Source organism: Mauremys mutica, chromosome 2 (assembly GCF_020497125.1).
Source record: "Mauremys mutica isolate MM-2020 ecotype Southern chromosome 2, ASM2049712v1, whole genome shotgun sequence".
In the NCBI taxonomy this organism is placed as follows: domain Eukaryota; kingdom Metazoa; phylum Chordata; order Testudines; family Geoemydidae; genus Mauremys; species Mauremys mutica.
The window spans coordinates 199664084-199679786 of NC_059073.1; the positions used below are offsets into that span (position 1 = coordinate 199664084).

The 15703-nt window shown below is 40.2% G+C and overlaps 1 protein-coding gene across 5 annotated transcripts in view; it reads right to left on the minus strand.

Annotated features, from left to right (window-relative positions):
• The window catches only part of HECW1 (HECT, C2 and WW domain containing E3 ubiquitin protein ligase 1), a 398524-nt gene that overhangs the window by 313209 nt on the left and 69612 nt on the right, over positions 1 to 15703 (minus strand). For 2 of the 5 annotated variants that reach the window (XM_045008223.1, XM_045008224.1), the window contains exon 2: positions 1756 to 1983. The exons of the other annotated variants lie outside the window; for them this stretch is intronic. The gene's annotated coding sequence lies outside the window, so the exon portion shown is untranslated. The remainder of the gene's footprint in view (positions 1 to 1755; positions 1984 to 15703) is intronic. 5 annotated transcript variants of the gene reach the window in all.

Sequence of the window (15703 nt, forward strand, 5' to 3'; positions counted from 1 at the left end):
ATGCTACCTCTCATCCAAGTAAAATTATAATTTAGCCCTTAGTCTCTAATACTGATAAATACAAGTTTTTGTTTGTTTGTTTGTTTCATTTAAAAATGGTATTCAGAAAACTAATCATCCAGTTACCCAATATTTACCTATTCATGCATTTTATTGTTTTTTTTCTTTCAAGTCTGTAACACCTAAGTTTCACATGACATGCCAATACTATTTTGGACTATCATAACTACTAGTGGATTCCATTGTATACATAGGGTTTATGTGTTTGCTTATTTTTAAATGGATGGAACTTCAATAAATATTTTGATTTAAAAAACAACTCTGATGCATTCATTTGTGTGTTAAATTACTGATTAATGTAATAGGATCAATATTCAAGCCGATGCCAAAAATCTCTCACAGCAGAGCTGCCAAACACAACAGAAGAGTATTACACTATTAGAAAAAAATGGTTCACAGAAACACAGTTCTCCTTTACCTCTTATAAAAACAGGCAGGAGCTAATCCCCTTTTAATCATGTTACTAATTAGACAAGATAGTTTCCAGTTCTGTTTTATTCTTAAATTCTTTCTACGTCTAATTTTAGCATACTACAGCATCTTGTTTATAGTACATTGAGAAACAAGATGTATGGACAAATAATGTCTATTGACATTCTAATTTTCAACATGGGTGTGGAACATGTAACTATATAGCAAATCAAGGTGTGTAACTATCCCACTAAAAATCACTAGAAACCAGTGCAATTGTAACTAGGTTCATAGTAGACAAAGTGCATTTCCTTTTAAAGGGATAGTACCAAGCACTTTAGGTTTTTTAACACTTTATGATGGAGACTCTCTAGTTGGTTAATGATTAAATGTTCACGAGTGCCACATTAGTCCTTTTTTTGGAGTTTTCTGTTTCATGCTTTCAAGAATGCTTGCAAAATAAATAAAAAATAATATGCAGTTATCACCTCAAAGGATGGAAGGATAGCTCAGTGGTTTGAGCATCGGCCTGCTAAACCCAATGTTGTCAGTTCAGTCCTTGAGAGGGCTGTTTAGGGATCACACTCCAACAAGATGGGACCATCTATGGCATCAACAACAGTTTTGCTTTAATGTTGTTTGGCTAGGGATCTGGGGCAAAAATCTGGGCTTGTTGTACTAACTAATGATAGGTGACACAAAAATAGCACTTCCTGAACCTTCATCCACAACTCAAACCAAACCAAGCCTTTTTTGAAGTTTCATAAAATTCAAATAATTCTTTTTATCCTCACATATCTGACTGTCTAGGTATTTCTCACGCATCTGCCATCTGCATTGTTGCACTGTTGGTGTTTGTTTGGAGACCTGAAATGATTTACCAACATACTGTGCAACAAGAAAGATGGCTCTTGCCATATTTCCAGGCGAACCTAAAGAAATACCAGAAACCATAAGAAAATGTTTCTTCTTTTCTTACATTTACAGATCCAAGAGTTTCTAACAGTTACATTTAAGTATCAAAACTTCTGCATGCTTACCTGCACTGGATCCTTGAACTACTAACTTTGAAATAATCTAAAAGGTAAGAATTTTCTGTGAACATTTTGGAGGGAAATAAAAAAAATTCGTTTTTTCAGATTTTCTCTTCTTTCTCTACATTCTCTGTTCCCTTTTTGCCTCTTCCCCTTACTTTTCCTTTTGTACATTTTGCCATAATAAATTAACTATTTGTATTTATCAGGTATAAAGTCACACCTTTGATTATCTCTGCTAATGACATACCTTAGGTAAGTTTGCCACCTGTCCAGGTTTTCCAACGATTGTCTCTTTTTTGAGGTAGCTGTCCTGGGAAATCTGTAAGGGTGCTCAGTATACACTGCAAGCTGTCCAGTTTTATGGGCACAGGATCATCCCAGATGTCCTGGGTTTTTGTACCTCAGAGGTGGCAACCCTAACCTCAGGCCTCACCTGACAGGAACCAGGTTTAATTTTTCTCTGGTGGATCAGTAACTGGTTAAAAGACAGGAAACAAAGGGTAGGAATAAATGGTCAGTTTTCAGAATGGAGAGAGATAAATAATGGTGTCCCCCAGGGATCTGTACTGGGACCAGTGCTATTCAACATATTCATAAATTATCTGGGAAAAGGGGTAAACAGTGAGATGGCAAAATTTGCAGACAATACAAAATTATTCAAGATAGTTAAGTTCAAAGCTGACTGCAAAGAGTTACAAAGGAATCGCACTAAACTGGGTGACTGGGCAACAAAATGGCAGATGAAATTCAAGGTTGATAAATGCAATGTAATGCATATTGGAAAACAATCCCAACTATCTGTACAAAATGATGGGATTTAAATTAGCTACTACCACCCCAGAAAGAGAATTTGGAGTCATTGTGGATAGTTCTCTGGAAACATCCACTCAGTGATCAGCAGCAGTCAAAAAAGCTAACAGAATGTTAGAAACCATTAGGAAAGGAATAGATAATAAGACAGAAAATATCATAATACCACTATATAAAGCCATGGTACGCTCACACCTTGAATACTGCATGCAGTTCTGGTCACCCCATCTCAAAAAAGATATATTAGAATTGGAAAAGGTATAAAGAAGGGCAACAAAAATTATTAGGGGTATGGAACAGCTTCTGTATGTGGAGAGATTAAAAAGACTTGGACTTTTCAGCTTGGAAAAGAGATGACTACGAGAGGGATATAATAGAGGTCTATAAAATCGTGAATGGTGTGGAGAAAGTGAATAAGGAAGTGTTATGTACGCCTTCTCATAACACAAGTAGCAGGGGTCACCCAATAACATTCATAAGCAGAAAGTTTAAAACAAACAAAAGGAAGTGCTTCTTTACACTATGCACAGTCAGCCTGTGGAACTTGTTGTCAGGGGATGTTTGTGAAGGCCAAAAGTATAACTGGGTTCAAAAAAATAATTAGATAAGTTCATGGAGGATAGGTCATCAATGGTGATTAGCCAAGATAGTCTCTTTCTGATTGCCAGAAGTTGGGAGTGGACAACAGGGAATGGATCACTGGATGATTGTCTGCTCTGTTAATTCTGTCATGTAATGTTCACTAATTACTAATGGAGACCAGAATCTTCTTGCCAGCTCCTCTGCATCATACTGCAAAGTTTCCTTCCTGCTCTGGACTTCCTACTATACCTGGGCTTACCAGGCCTTCTCATTAGAATCCCTGATTGATATATTCGGCTCCTTGCCTCCAGTCACATCACTTGTCTGTCTTACTTTGGCAGACATTCTTTCTCAGCTCTTTCCTAAATTTCATCCCCACACAGAGATATTTCACCACTTTGTGTCTTGTACTGTCTCACAGAGCTTATCTGCCCCTCTTAAACCTGCATGGCAGCAATCAGACCATCTCTCCAGCTGCATTAGCAGCAGAATTTAGCAGATGCCTAACTGTGTAGCAATGCTTTTCCCTTTCAGTGACTATGTGGCCCTCTCAGTCCTGGAACCTATTTTTCCATGCACCCTTTGATTCTGCTCCTACCTCCCGTCACCTGAGGGAGAGGCAGTACCCCATCATGAATTTTATTTTAATGATTCTCATTCAAATGGGATGCTGTCATGACACATATTCTAAGATCTAGAATAAACCCCCGTGCTGAAAACTGAGCTTATTCAACCTCAGACAACACTCGGCCCCCAAAAGGAATTCTGTCCAACATCCATATTGACAAAAGAAGTTGAAAGTCACATGTTGGGACAGACAAATGCTCTTTTCCCTTGGTAAAGTGAAAAATTTAAACAGCTCACGACTGCATCTGAACTGAGTTATTAAACAACTGGAACTATGAAAAATTAGCATGCTGGTTACGATGAATTACACCTCCAGAATTTTGACAAATATAGCAAAGTATAGAGAAAAGGCTTTGCCAGGCAGGAGGGAGGAAGTAACAGAGGCTCAACAGTGGCAAAAGCAGATCCCTTATATGGAAAAGAATCAAACAAAGGATTCAGAGAACAAAATGCTGGGCAGCCTGAAGGCCTCACTGGAAATGGCTAAGGGTAAGAGTCTGGACACTTTGGCCAAGAACACAATGTACCTTTTGCAAGACTGTTGTGTGCTGTGACTCAATGAAAGGAAAGTCAATATGGATTGATAGCCAAAATAACATGTTAAATGAATCTGATAGAGTTCTTTGGGGGTATATAAGCAAACTGGCAGACAGAAGTGAAAAAGTGTATATTAGGTGTTTGTGGTTTAGACTTGCTGATAATATTGCCCTGTTCAAAAGTCTGATTTACAGAGAACAGTGGGCCAAATTCTGCTTTCAGTGGAAAATCCAGCACCCACCTCCATGAATGTGAAACTCCTCAAGACAGAAAAAGTGGAGTGATTCACTGCGCAAAGGCAGGGCCTAGATTCCACAAGACTATGCAAGGGTGCTTCCGGAATGCTAGCATCCACTGAGACAATGAGGGAGTGGCCAAAAACTAGCACTGCATGGATTCTCCAGGGGTCCCCAGTACGATGCCTTTGTGTTAGGGCATAATACATATTAACCCACAACTTCACAGGGCTGTAGTAGCATCCACAGAATAACTATGGAGCCACTCCATGGGTTTAGGAGGCCCCTCTTTCCCTTGGGCATATCCTCAGTACTCAGACTAGCCTCTCAGGCTAGTATCGGGGTAGGGATTTGCCCTCGGAAGTGCTGGAATTTTTATAGTGGGGTTGCTGAGAGGCATTGAACCAAACTGTAAACCCCATATATAACAGAAACCACTTCAAAGCAGGGGATGCAGCAGCACTCTCAGCACCCCAAGTTCCAGCATCTATGCCTCAATTATACCAATGTAAATTCAGAGTTACTATGCAGATTTTGGTTACTTCATATTTACATAGGATGAAATTAAGTAGAATTTGGCCCAATGTGTGTATAGGAGGGAGAACCCAACTGAAACATTTTTTTTTAAATAGAACCACTTTCTGCTGTCACTTATACCCCGCACAACCTGCACAAAGGTGAATAGGGTTGCACAGTTTGTAAATCAGGTCTCTGGAGCAGGAAGCAGAAGATGTAAGTGAAAGAAAAATCAACTTTTCAGTGTGGAGAGAAGTAACAGGTAAGTTTAAAACAGACCTGCTTGTTGTAGGTTGTAAATAAATAATGTGGGTGACTGTAGTATTTCAGAAATAGCTAGGTTCATGCAGAGTAATGGAACATAGCAAATGCATTCAAAACCATTTTAAAATTATGGGCCAATTTCATCACTGGTAGTAAAATTCCTCTTACAGCAGTGTCACTACACCTTAAGCGTTTGGTCTGCTAAGTGACAAACCTCTAAATTGCTGCAAGCCCTCTGAACATAGAATTCCCAATAACTCAGTGGGAGTTTTGTGCATGATAGCAAAAAGTGAGGCAGTAGGACAAAGATAAAATCACAGAGTGAAATCCTGGCTCTCTTGAAGTCAGTGAGAGTTTTGCCACGACATAAATTCAGACCAGGATTTCAACCACTGATATTACAGTCTAGAGAGCATAATATTCATTAAACAAACAAACAAACAACAAAAACGAAGAAGAGACCAAGGGCTCCAACCTGCACCTATTGAAATCAATGGGAGTTTTGCCTTTGACTTCAATGGAATCATTCCTTATTTTATCTAAAACACTTATCCCCTCTGCAAACCAGTTGTTTTTGTAATGTCAAAACAGTAAATGTTACAGGAAAAGTCAACAAAAATACTACCAGAGTTTGGCAGAAAGAAGTTACTGGAGTAGATTAGTCAGATTTTGCACCTTTACATTGCATTCAACGCTTGCTATTATGGCCTGACCCAAAGCTCACTGAAGTCAAGACTTCAGATCAAGCCATTATTCTCTAGCTGATGGTTACAGAATCACTTTGCAATTAGACTTACAGCTTCTGCTATCATATACAGAGGTAATGCTAGGATTTGTAAATGTTATGATTTTTGCTAGAAACCACAAACTGACCTCCTTCACATTTGGGGAGCAAATTTGACAGCTCCAGTTCAGAAGAAGGGACGGTACTGAATCACTGTGTCAAAGTGAATTGAGACTGACAATTCTTTCCACAGTTCATCTCCTTGTAACCAAGTTAAAAGGTATCTATACAAAAAAATAAAACTTCTTTGGGACATAAATCATGAACTATTGTATGTAATATACTGTGGACCTCCCTTCTAGTCAACTGTGATACAATTAAAATTTACTTTTCCTAAAAGAAATCAGCCAATTAACAATTGAATGAAAGGTGGCAGATTGGGTTAGTTGGCATTTATTTTATCTGTAATTATAAAAAAGCCAAAGATTGCAAATGTTCATATGTTTATAAGGAATGAGCTTTTGAATCTGGAGAGTTGGTTCAGGCCCATCTGTCATTTGCAGTGAATGAGAATGGAAGTCCCTAATTATTTCAATGCATTGCAATGTGCAAACTGCTATTACAGTGAACCATTGCATATAAATAGTGGACTAGGTCAGCTGATGTAAATCAGCAGAGCTCCATTGGTTTTTGGACCAGTACTGTAAAAAAATAAATAAACCCACACTTAAAAAACCCAAACCTTTAACATAAGAGAGTCTCACTGTGTAAAATATGGACCAGATTTTCAAAATAGACCACCTGCAATAGATGCTAAACATTTCTGAAAATCTGGTTCGTATTTAGGTGCCTATATGGAAGCAAAGTTCTGAAAATCTGGCTAAATTGGTGTATTTAGACCACTGCCTATCATGCTGACCAATACTGTCTCATTATTCCCTTGTCTTCCCCTAGCTATCTAGATCCCTCTGTTGTCTCTTGTTTTATACTTAGATTGTAAGAATGTTGGCATAGAGACTGTCTTCTTGTTCTGTGTGCGTACAGTGGCTAGTACAATGGGTTCCTGGTCCATGATTAGGGCTCCTAGGGCTACAGTAATAAAAAGAAATAAAAATAATAATAAATGGAAGTGGTCCTTGCAATGTTTTGAAAATCTGGCCCCATAACAGTCTTTGCACATAGAGACCTTTTAATCTCAGCAGAAGGTAGAAGAGGATATCCTTGACCTTCAGAAGTTTCCAAGGCTCTTATTTCTATTGTTCTGATTTTTTTTTAGCTGACTGTGGCAGTTTTAAAAAAGTTTACAATACAGAATAATGCCATCATGGTTTTCTAACTCAGTTTGCTTCTCAAGAGAAGGATATTTTCTATATCCTCCTGTATCAAAAAAGATGGAACAGAAAACCCTGCTAAGGGTAGACAGATTTCATCTGTGGGATAATTTTCCAATTGGGGAGATGATCAGGGTGAAAAAAAACTGATGTGAGTGCAGAACAGGGTAAACAAATTAATCTAATGGGAAAATGCTTCGGGGGCAGTGCATACGTAGTGCGAACCAACAGCAAAGCAATTCTGAGAAATAGAAGATGACCTAGAAAGGATTTATTGTGTACAAATAAGCCAAAACACACCCGGAAAAAAATAGCAAATTAACCTTCTGGGTCCAATTCTGCCATCTTTACTCACACCAAGTAGTACCTTCTTCCAAAAATATATCGCACTGTAAACAATGAGACTAACCAGGCAGCAAAGTACTACACAACGTGAAGAGCTGTCTGCAGTGTTGTTGTAGCTGTTGGTCCCAGGATACTAGACAGATGGGGTGTGTGTGTGAGGTAGTATCTTTTATTGGACCAACTTCTGTTGGTGAAAGAGAGACAAGTTTTCAAGCTTGCACAGAGCTCTTTGCCAGGTCTGGGAAAGGTACTCAGAGTGTAACAGCTAAATACCAGGGTGGAACAGATGAGAAGTTAATGTTATAAGAGACCATTCAAGATGAAGTGGGCAGTTAACACCTCTAAAGTCATAGCACAAAGAAGGGTTGGTGGGTTACAGAGTGTTGTAATGAACCATAAATCCAGTGTCTTTATTGAATCTCTGATTTTTGGTGTCTAGCAGAGTTATGCATTTCAGTTCCCAGAGTCATATTTTGAAGTTGTTATGCGGGTTCCCTTTGAGGACAGGGACTGATTGGGCAGATATGAACTGATCATTTTGTGAAAAGTGTCTGCCCACAGCTGATTAGGCATTTTTGTCTTTTATCACTTTTTATATAAGTTCATTTGAGAGCATGGTGTTTGATTTCACACGCATAATTATTGGGGCATTTAATGTACTGGCTGAGGTACACCACATATTGTGATAGGATCTTGAAAGGTATGTTGTGGTGAGTATTGAGCATCATAGCAATGGAGATACAGCAGCTGGTTTTGTGTCTGTTATGGCAGGGGCTGGTGCCACTTTGAGTTGGTGTGGTCCTACTCTGTGGGGAGCTTGCTTCTGATGATGAGGTTGGTGAGGTTAGGGGATTGTTTGAAGTCTAGAAGAGGAACATTGGGAACAATTTCTTTCAGAGTGTGGTCCCCATCGAGTTGTAATTGTTTAATGATACCTCTTATGAACTCCAGTGTGGGGTGACTGGTTACAACTAGGTTTGTGAAGTTGCAGGAAGTTTTTGTCCCTGTATTGAAGCACGTTCTCTTGGGATAGTTGGGTGGTCCTTCCATGATGCAATCTACTTCTCGGAAGTGAGCTGCAGCTCACGAAAGCTCATGCTAAAATACATTTGTTAGTCTTTAAGGTGCCACAAGTACTCTTGTTTGGTGAAGGTAGTTTTAAATGCCTTAAGGTGTGTATCCCAGACTTTCGCCTCAGAGCACCTTCTGTGGTATCTGCGTGCCTGGCTCAGAGTTACAGAATTGGGCCTTTTGATGAAAGCAGCTCATAACATATGCAAATATTGACAGATATTATCAAAAAAGCATAGTGGCTTGATCATAACAGTACAAGATTTTCTTAGAATAATACTTGGCACTTGACGACCCTCAAAATGCTTGTCTGAAGTTTGTAAATATTATCTCCAGTTTACAAACAGGGCAAAATCAGATCTTCACTGCACTGGTTTAAATCCCATTGCTTTAAAATACTAAGGCCTTGGCTACACTGGCACTTTACAGCGCTGCAACTTTCTCGCTCAGGGGTGTGAAAAAACACCCCCCTGAGCGCAGCAAGTTACAGCGCTGTAAAGCGCCAGTGTAAACACTGCCCCAGCGCTGGGAGCACGGCTCCCAGCGCTCTAAGCTAATTCCCTCGGGGAGGTGGAGTACGTGCAGCGCTGGGAGAGCTCTCTCCCAGCACTGGCGCCGCGACCACACTCGCACTTCAAAGTGCAGCCGCGGGAGTGCTCCCGCGGCAGTGCTTTGGAGTTTCGAGTGTAGCCTCTGCATTTAACCCAGTGAGAGATCAGAATATTGTTCTGGAAAAGCGAGATAGACAGGGGAAGTGAATTGCCCAAAGGGAATCAGTGTCAGAGCCAGTAGAACTCAGCAATCCTTGGACCCCAAATCTGTGTTCAGAAAAATAAATTACACCTTTCACTTTTATAAACTGGGATATTCTCCATCGCTTGGAGTCACTAAACCAAGACAACACATCTCACTAAAAGATATGGCCTAGTTTGAGAAACAGTTGTTGGGCTAGCTGCAGGAACCACTGGTTGTGATTCTTTGGCCTGTGGTAGGCACAGGATTAGAACAGATTATCGTAATAGTACCTCCCTGGCATTAAAATCTTTCTGAAAATCTAAATGTTTGTAATGCAGGAGATACGCTGAGAAGGAATTACTATAAAGACCACAGAAGAAGGAATTTTTTCTCATTCAAACACAGTACTGGGAGACAATATATGTAGGGTCTAGTTTAGTGCTGCCAAAGACTTCCTGTGTGACCTTCAACAAGTCTCTTGACCTCTCAGCCTCAGTTTTGCCATCTGTCAGTATGGGATAATTCTCTCCTCACAAGGGTGTCTGTGAGACTTACCCAATTATGGGAAAATCCTACTCCTCCCTCTGTAGTCACCAAGGACCCTCACCACAGCAGAACTGGTGTGGTTCCTTTATGCACAGAGAGAGAGAGAGGGAGAGAGAGGGGGCAGGGGAAACATTTTATTAGGAACTCTTCCACGAGCCTCGTTCCACTGCAGATGAGAATGTAAACCTAATGAAACCACTGGAGTAGCTCCAATGCCACCCTGCAGTCTATGGGTATGTCTACACTGCAATCCTCCCACCTCACAGGGTCCTACAGTCCATGTTCCAGCCTGAGCCTGGATGTCTGCACTGCAATTAAACAGCCCACTAGCCTGACCCCCCGCGAGCCCAAGTCAGCTGGGATGGGCCAGCCATGGGTGTCTAATTATAGTATAGACATAACCTGAGGATAAACTTCTGTTCCCACCCACCTCTGTGGAAGCCCCTTGTATCAAGCCCAGCAACTCTGGTCTGAAAGGAGGGGGTAACACATGTTTGTTAACGTTTGCGTGGTGCTTCGAGATTCTAGGCTGTAAGGGCCTACAATTGCTGAGTATTATAATGATGTTAGAATGCTCTCTCTCAGTGAAATTGCACTAAAGTAATAGTCTCCTGGAAATTCACTGTGGCTCCTGATTTGCACAGCCACTACTCAAAAGTATAGAGTAAAGCAGATTGAAGAAAGAGAGGCTCTTGAACCAGTGACACCTATTCCCCTCTCATAGAGCATAACCTAATTCTTCAAATCAGTATGCCCAGATTTGTGTGATGACAGCTCTAATTTATGCATCAAACTCTTATCTCCAATTTACATGCTTATTTGATGGTATCTGCTACTGCCAAAGCCAGGTGCCATCAGTTACAATAGCCTTTGCAGAAGGAATACCTGCAAAATTTGGATTTTAAAAAAAAATGTATATTATGTTACTATATGACACAGAGGGCCAGATCTTAGAACTGTCCCACAGTATTAGTTCTAACTTTAATGGTCCCCAATTCCAAATGGCTAACTTTGCATGCAAATGCTTATCTGAGTGCACAACTGACTAATGAATACACAATTCTTTGTTGTGCATGTGTCATTTGTATGTGCTACTTTAGATATCTAGGGCCAAAGTAATTCCTGTGTAACTCCATTTAACAAATCTGACTTGAGAAGTGCTGTAATACCTCTTTTACTGTGCATAAAATTGACATTATTGAGATAACTTTACCACAATTTTTATAGTTAAAAATTATGACATGATTTATCAGTTTTCAACTACAAAATTTTCTGTTTCTTTTCAAAACCTAATTATTTCCCCCTCTACAATGTAATTTCTATCAGTATATATTTTAGATAAGTGTTGTATAAACATAATAACCGATCTAAAATAATCAGTAGAAACTGAACCATGATAAGTAGGGTGTTTCATTATGATTATGTTTGGGTGTTGTGCTTAAATGCACAGAGCTCAAAATTCCTCCTACAAGCCAGTCTGTGGCTTTGCATATTTAATGCTGAAATGCTAGAAATGTGACCACATTACATCTAGATAAACCACATGAACACTATGTATCTTAACTCAACATACACATATGTAAGGGAAAGCTCTCAACATGGAATAGTACGGTAAGCAAATTACATCAAGTTATGATACAAAGAAAGTCTTTTTTTTTTCCCTCCTCTTTGCAGCTCTCATGCTATTATCTATGCAGGAACACAGGCCCATGTTGTTTATCAGAACACCTCTCTCCTTCCAACATTAAAATTTACAGCTTGACTGGCTTCCCAGACTGTTACATTTCATTGAAAAACAGTCTGGCAATCATACAGAATGACCATCAAGTGTGTGACTGACAAGAACAGTCCAAGAAATAGGACCAGCATGAACAGAAAGAGGAAAGCATTAATATTTTTGCAAAGCTTCATATAGGTAAAGTGGTTTCTATCATGTTACCACCTGTATTTTTTATATTCACATCACCTCCTGTATTTTTTTTCTCTCTTTTCCACACAATATTAAATGCAGGAACAAACGTTTTACTATAAAGGAGGGGTTCTCAACCTTTTTCTTTCTGAGCCCCCCACTGCCTCCATGATATAAAAACTCCACAGCCCACCTGTACCACAACAACAGTTTTTCTGCATATAAAAGGCAGGGTCAGCATTAGGGCAATTAGGGCAATTGTCTGGGGCCCCACTGCAAAGGGGGCACCGTAAAGCTAAGTTGCTCAGGTTTTCGCTTCAGCCCCGGGTGGGGGGCTCGGGGCCCTGGACTGCAATCTCGTGTGGCAGGACTTTGGCTTTCTACCCCTGGGCTCTAGCAAATCTAATGCTGGCTATGCTTGGTGGACCTCCTGAAACCTGCTCGTGTCCCCCTCCTCCCTCCCAAGGTGCCCCACATCCTTGGTTGAGAACCACTGCTATAAAGCAAGAGGAATGAAAAGAGAATTCTATAATTTGGAAGGGTATTTCATTGTAGCCAATCTCAGCATTTGGACTGCTAAACCCAGGGTTGTGAGTTCAATCCTTGAGGGGGCCACTTAGGGATCTGAGGCAAAAATCAGTACTTGGCCCTGCTAGTGAAGGCAGGGGGCTGGACTCAATGACCTTTCGGGGTCCCTTCCAGTTCTATGAGATATAGGTATTTTTATTTTTTTCCTAAAAGATATATTTCCAGGGCTTAGAATCCAAATACTTATGATGGTGATTTGCAAATTAGGATCCACAGACCACCATTACAGAGGGCGGAGTTCCGCATCCACTGAAGTCAATCAAATTTGCTCTGATTTCAATGGAAGCAAGAGTAGGGTTTAAGGAGACTTAGGAACAGTCGAGAACTAGAGGGGAGGCCATATAAGGATCTCTCTCTTGAACTGGCCTGTTCAAAGCCATTGATCCAGCATTCAAGCAGTAGACTGTTGGCCTAGTTTCTCCACTGTCTTGTACAGTGTGAAGTTCTTTAATCCAGAGCAAAGTGGGTGTAAAACACTTCCACACTGTTTTGGTACAGTTTTGCATCCACTTTGCACAGTCGTAAATGACTATGCAAAGAGCAACACTGTTGAGAAGTAGTTCCTAGTTTAGCAAAGCACTTGAGTGCATGCTTAACTTGTAAACCGATGTCAGTGGAACTACACATGAGCTTATAATTAAACACGTTTAGGTTTTTTGCTAGACTGAAGTCTTAGATACTAGCCTTGATTTTCAGATTTTAGGAATTTTTTTACTTAATTATTCCATCTATTAGGGAATGGGTAGCAGGTAGCTGCTTTAATCTGCATTTTCTCTCTTTACAACAAGAAGGATCCAGCTAAGATCTGGTAACAATTCAGTGGTTTTGACAAGTAAATTATTTTCATTAGCAGGTTTCATGACAGTCAGCTTATTTGCTTATTTATTTTTAAAGACCATTTTCCTCTCTTTATAGCATGGGACAAAACACATTAAAATAAAACAATTTATTAACAATCTAAAGATAATTTTAAATTAAATGCACTTAAAATGAAAATGTTTTCTTGTAATGCAGCATTTCTGATCATTATTTTATTTTGCACAGAATCTTGATAATAGATATTGTGCTATATTAGGCAGGCTCTTTAACCTCTGCAACGTGTTTTACCCAAGTGGAAGTGTGCTCCTTATATCTGATGTGCATTCTGTTCAGATAAGATGTTTATTCAGAGACAATATAGTATTTTACATAGCTGGCTAACTAAAAATGCAGTTATTAATTTCAGAGTTACAGAAAAGAAGCAAAGCAAAAATAAATGGCAATGTTGCTAACTCTCATGATATCATCACAAGATACGTGGTATTCTTCTTATAGATCTAGCTTCTGGAGTCACATGATTATTTTAAAAGGAAGTTGAAATTCTCACAAAGTTTCTAGCCCTCATGGATGCAGAGAAAAGTTGGAAAATGTGAACCCCTAAGGGCTCAAAAACCAGAAGATAAAAGAACCCAATTTCCCCTCCCCCCCCCCAATCTCATGATTTCTAAGGCAATCTCCATTTTTGAGTGGTTGGGGTTGACAATTCTGGATTAATGAAAAAGTGGAATATGGAGGAAAAATCAGAAAGGGAGACAAAAAGGGGAACATGGGGAACAAAAAGACATGCAGACACAGGCACATGGATACAAAGACTGTAGGGAGAATAAGACCAGAAACCCAAGAAGGAAAGAGACAAACAGGAGAAAGAGAACAATCTACAAGGCCTGGGATTTTCAAAGCAGCCTAAGGGGGTTAGGCACCCACATCCCATTGACTTCCAAGGAGAGTTAGATGCCTAACACTGTTAGATTTATTTGAAAATCCATGTTGTGACATTGCACTCTATATGATTTTATGAAAATATGCTCATGTAACTGGAATAGGCTTCATACAAAAGGTCTCATGTAAGGTATCATTCCGAAGCTTATAATCTACGGAGTGTGATCATCCTATTTGTACAAATGTACCACTCTTGTACCTGAAACTAGAAATATGAAATATAACTCTGAGGACCTTTTGTAATTATGCAAAGTGTGGGCCATTAATGGTGGTTTGGAATCTTGATGACTCCCATTAACCAGGACAATTGACTGCAGATGGCTCTGTTTTACCTGTAAGTCTTTCTGTATGTGTGTGTGTGTGCTGGCAAGTGGGCAATGAAGTCTTACAGTGACATGTGATCATCTCACCTGAACTGGAATCCATCTTTAACCTAGTGTCTTTCCATTGAGAAGGGTGCGGGGGGGGGGGACCCAGAGGGACAAAGGATTCCCACCTTATGCAAAAGATCTATAAGTGGGTGGAACAGAGAAAAGGGGGCGGCCATCATGAGGAATCCCCTAGCTACCACCTGAGCTGGAACAAGGGCTCTACCGGGGGAAAGGAAGGCATCCAGTCTGTGAAAGAAATGTGTTGAAACATCTTTCGGGGTGAGATATTAACTGTACTCAGTTGTATTACTGTATTAGGCTTAGATTTACATGTTTTGTTTTATTTTGCTTGGTAATTCACTTTGTTCTGTCTGTTACTACTTGGAACCACTTAAATCCTACCTTCTGTATTTAATAAAATCACTTTTTACTTATTAATTAACCCAGAGTATGTATTAATACCTGGGGAGGAGGGTGTTAAACAGCTGTTCATCTCTCTCTATCAGTGTTGTAGAGGGTGAACAATTTGAGTTTACTCCGTATAAGCTTTATACAGGGTAAAACGGATTTATTTGGGTTTCAGACCCCATTGGGTGTTGGGCATCTGAGTGTTAAAGACAAGAACACTTCTGTGAGCTGCTTTCAGTTAAGTCTGCAGCTTTGGGGCAAGCAATTCAGACCCTGGGTCTGTGTTGGAGGAGATGGGCGTGTCTGGCTCAGCAAGACAGGGTGCTGGGGTCCCGAGCTTGGCAGGGAAAGCAGAGGCAGAAGTAGTCTTGGCACATCAGGTGGCAGGTCCCAAGGGGGTTTCTGTGATCTAACACCATGCCATAGTAAATAAACAGAGAAAGTAAAACAGTCACCCAAGGAAAGGAAATAAGCAAGTTATGCACAAGGAACAGAAAGACACACAGGACAGCAAGAAAGAGAAAGGAGACAGACATGAAAGAGAAGAGAAAGACATGGGCTACAGCTACCTTTTGAGTTGGGGGTGCGATTCCCAGCTCTAGGGGGCATACCCATCCTAGCTCTGATCAAGATAGCGCACTAAAAATGGAGTGTAGCCACAGCAGTGTGAATGGAGGGTGGGCTAGTTGCCCTGACTACATACTCATCTGAAACACTAAGTACATACTCAGCCCCTCTAGTCACTATGCTACACTCTATTTTTGGCATGCTGGCTCAACGAGAGCTAGTGAGGGTATGTCTCCTCAACCTGGGAATCACACCTCTCACTCAACGTGC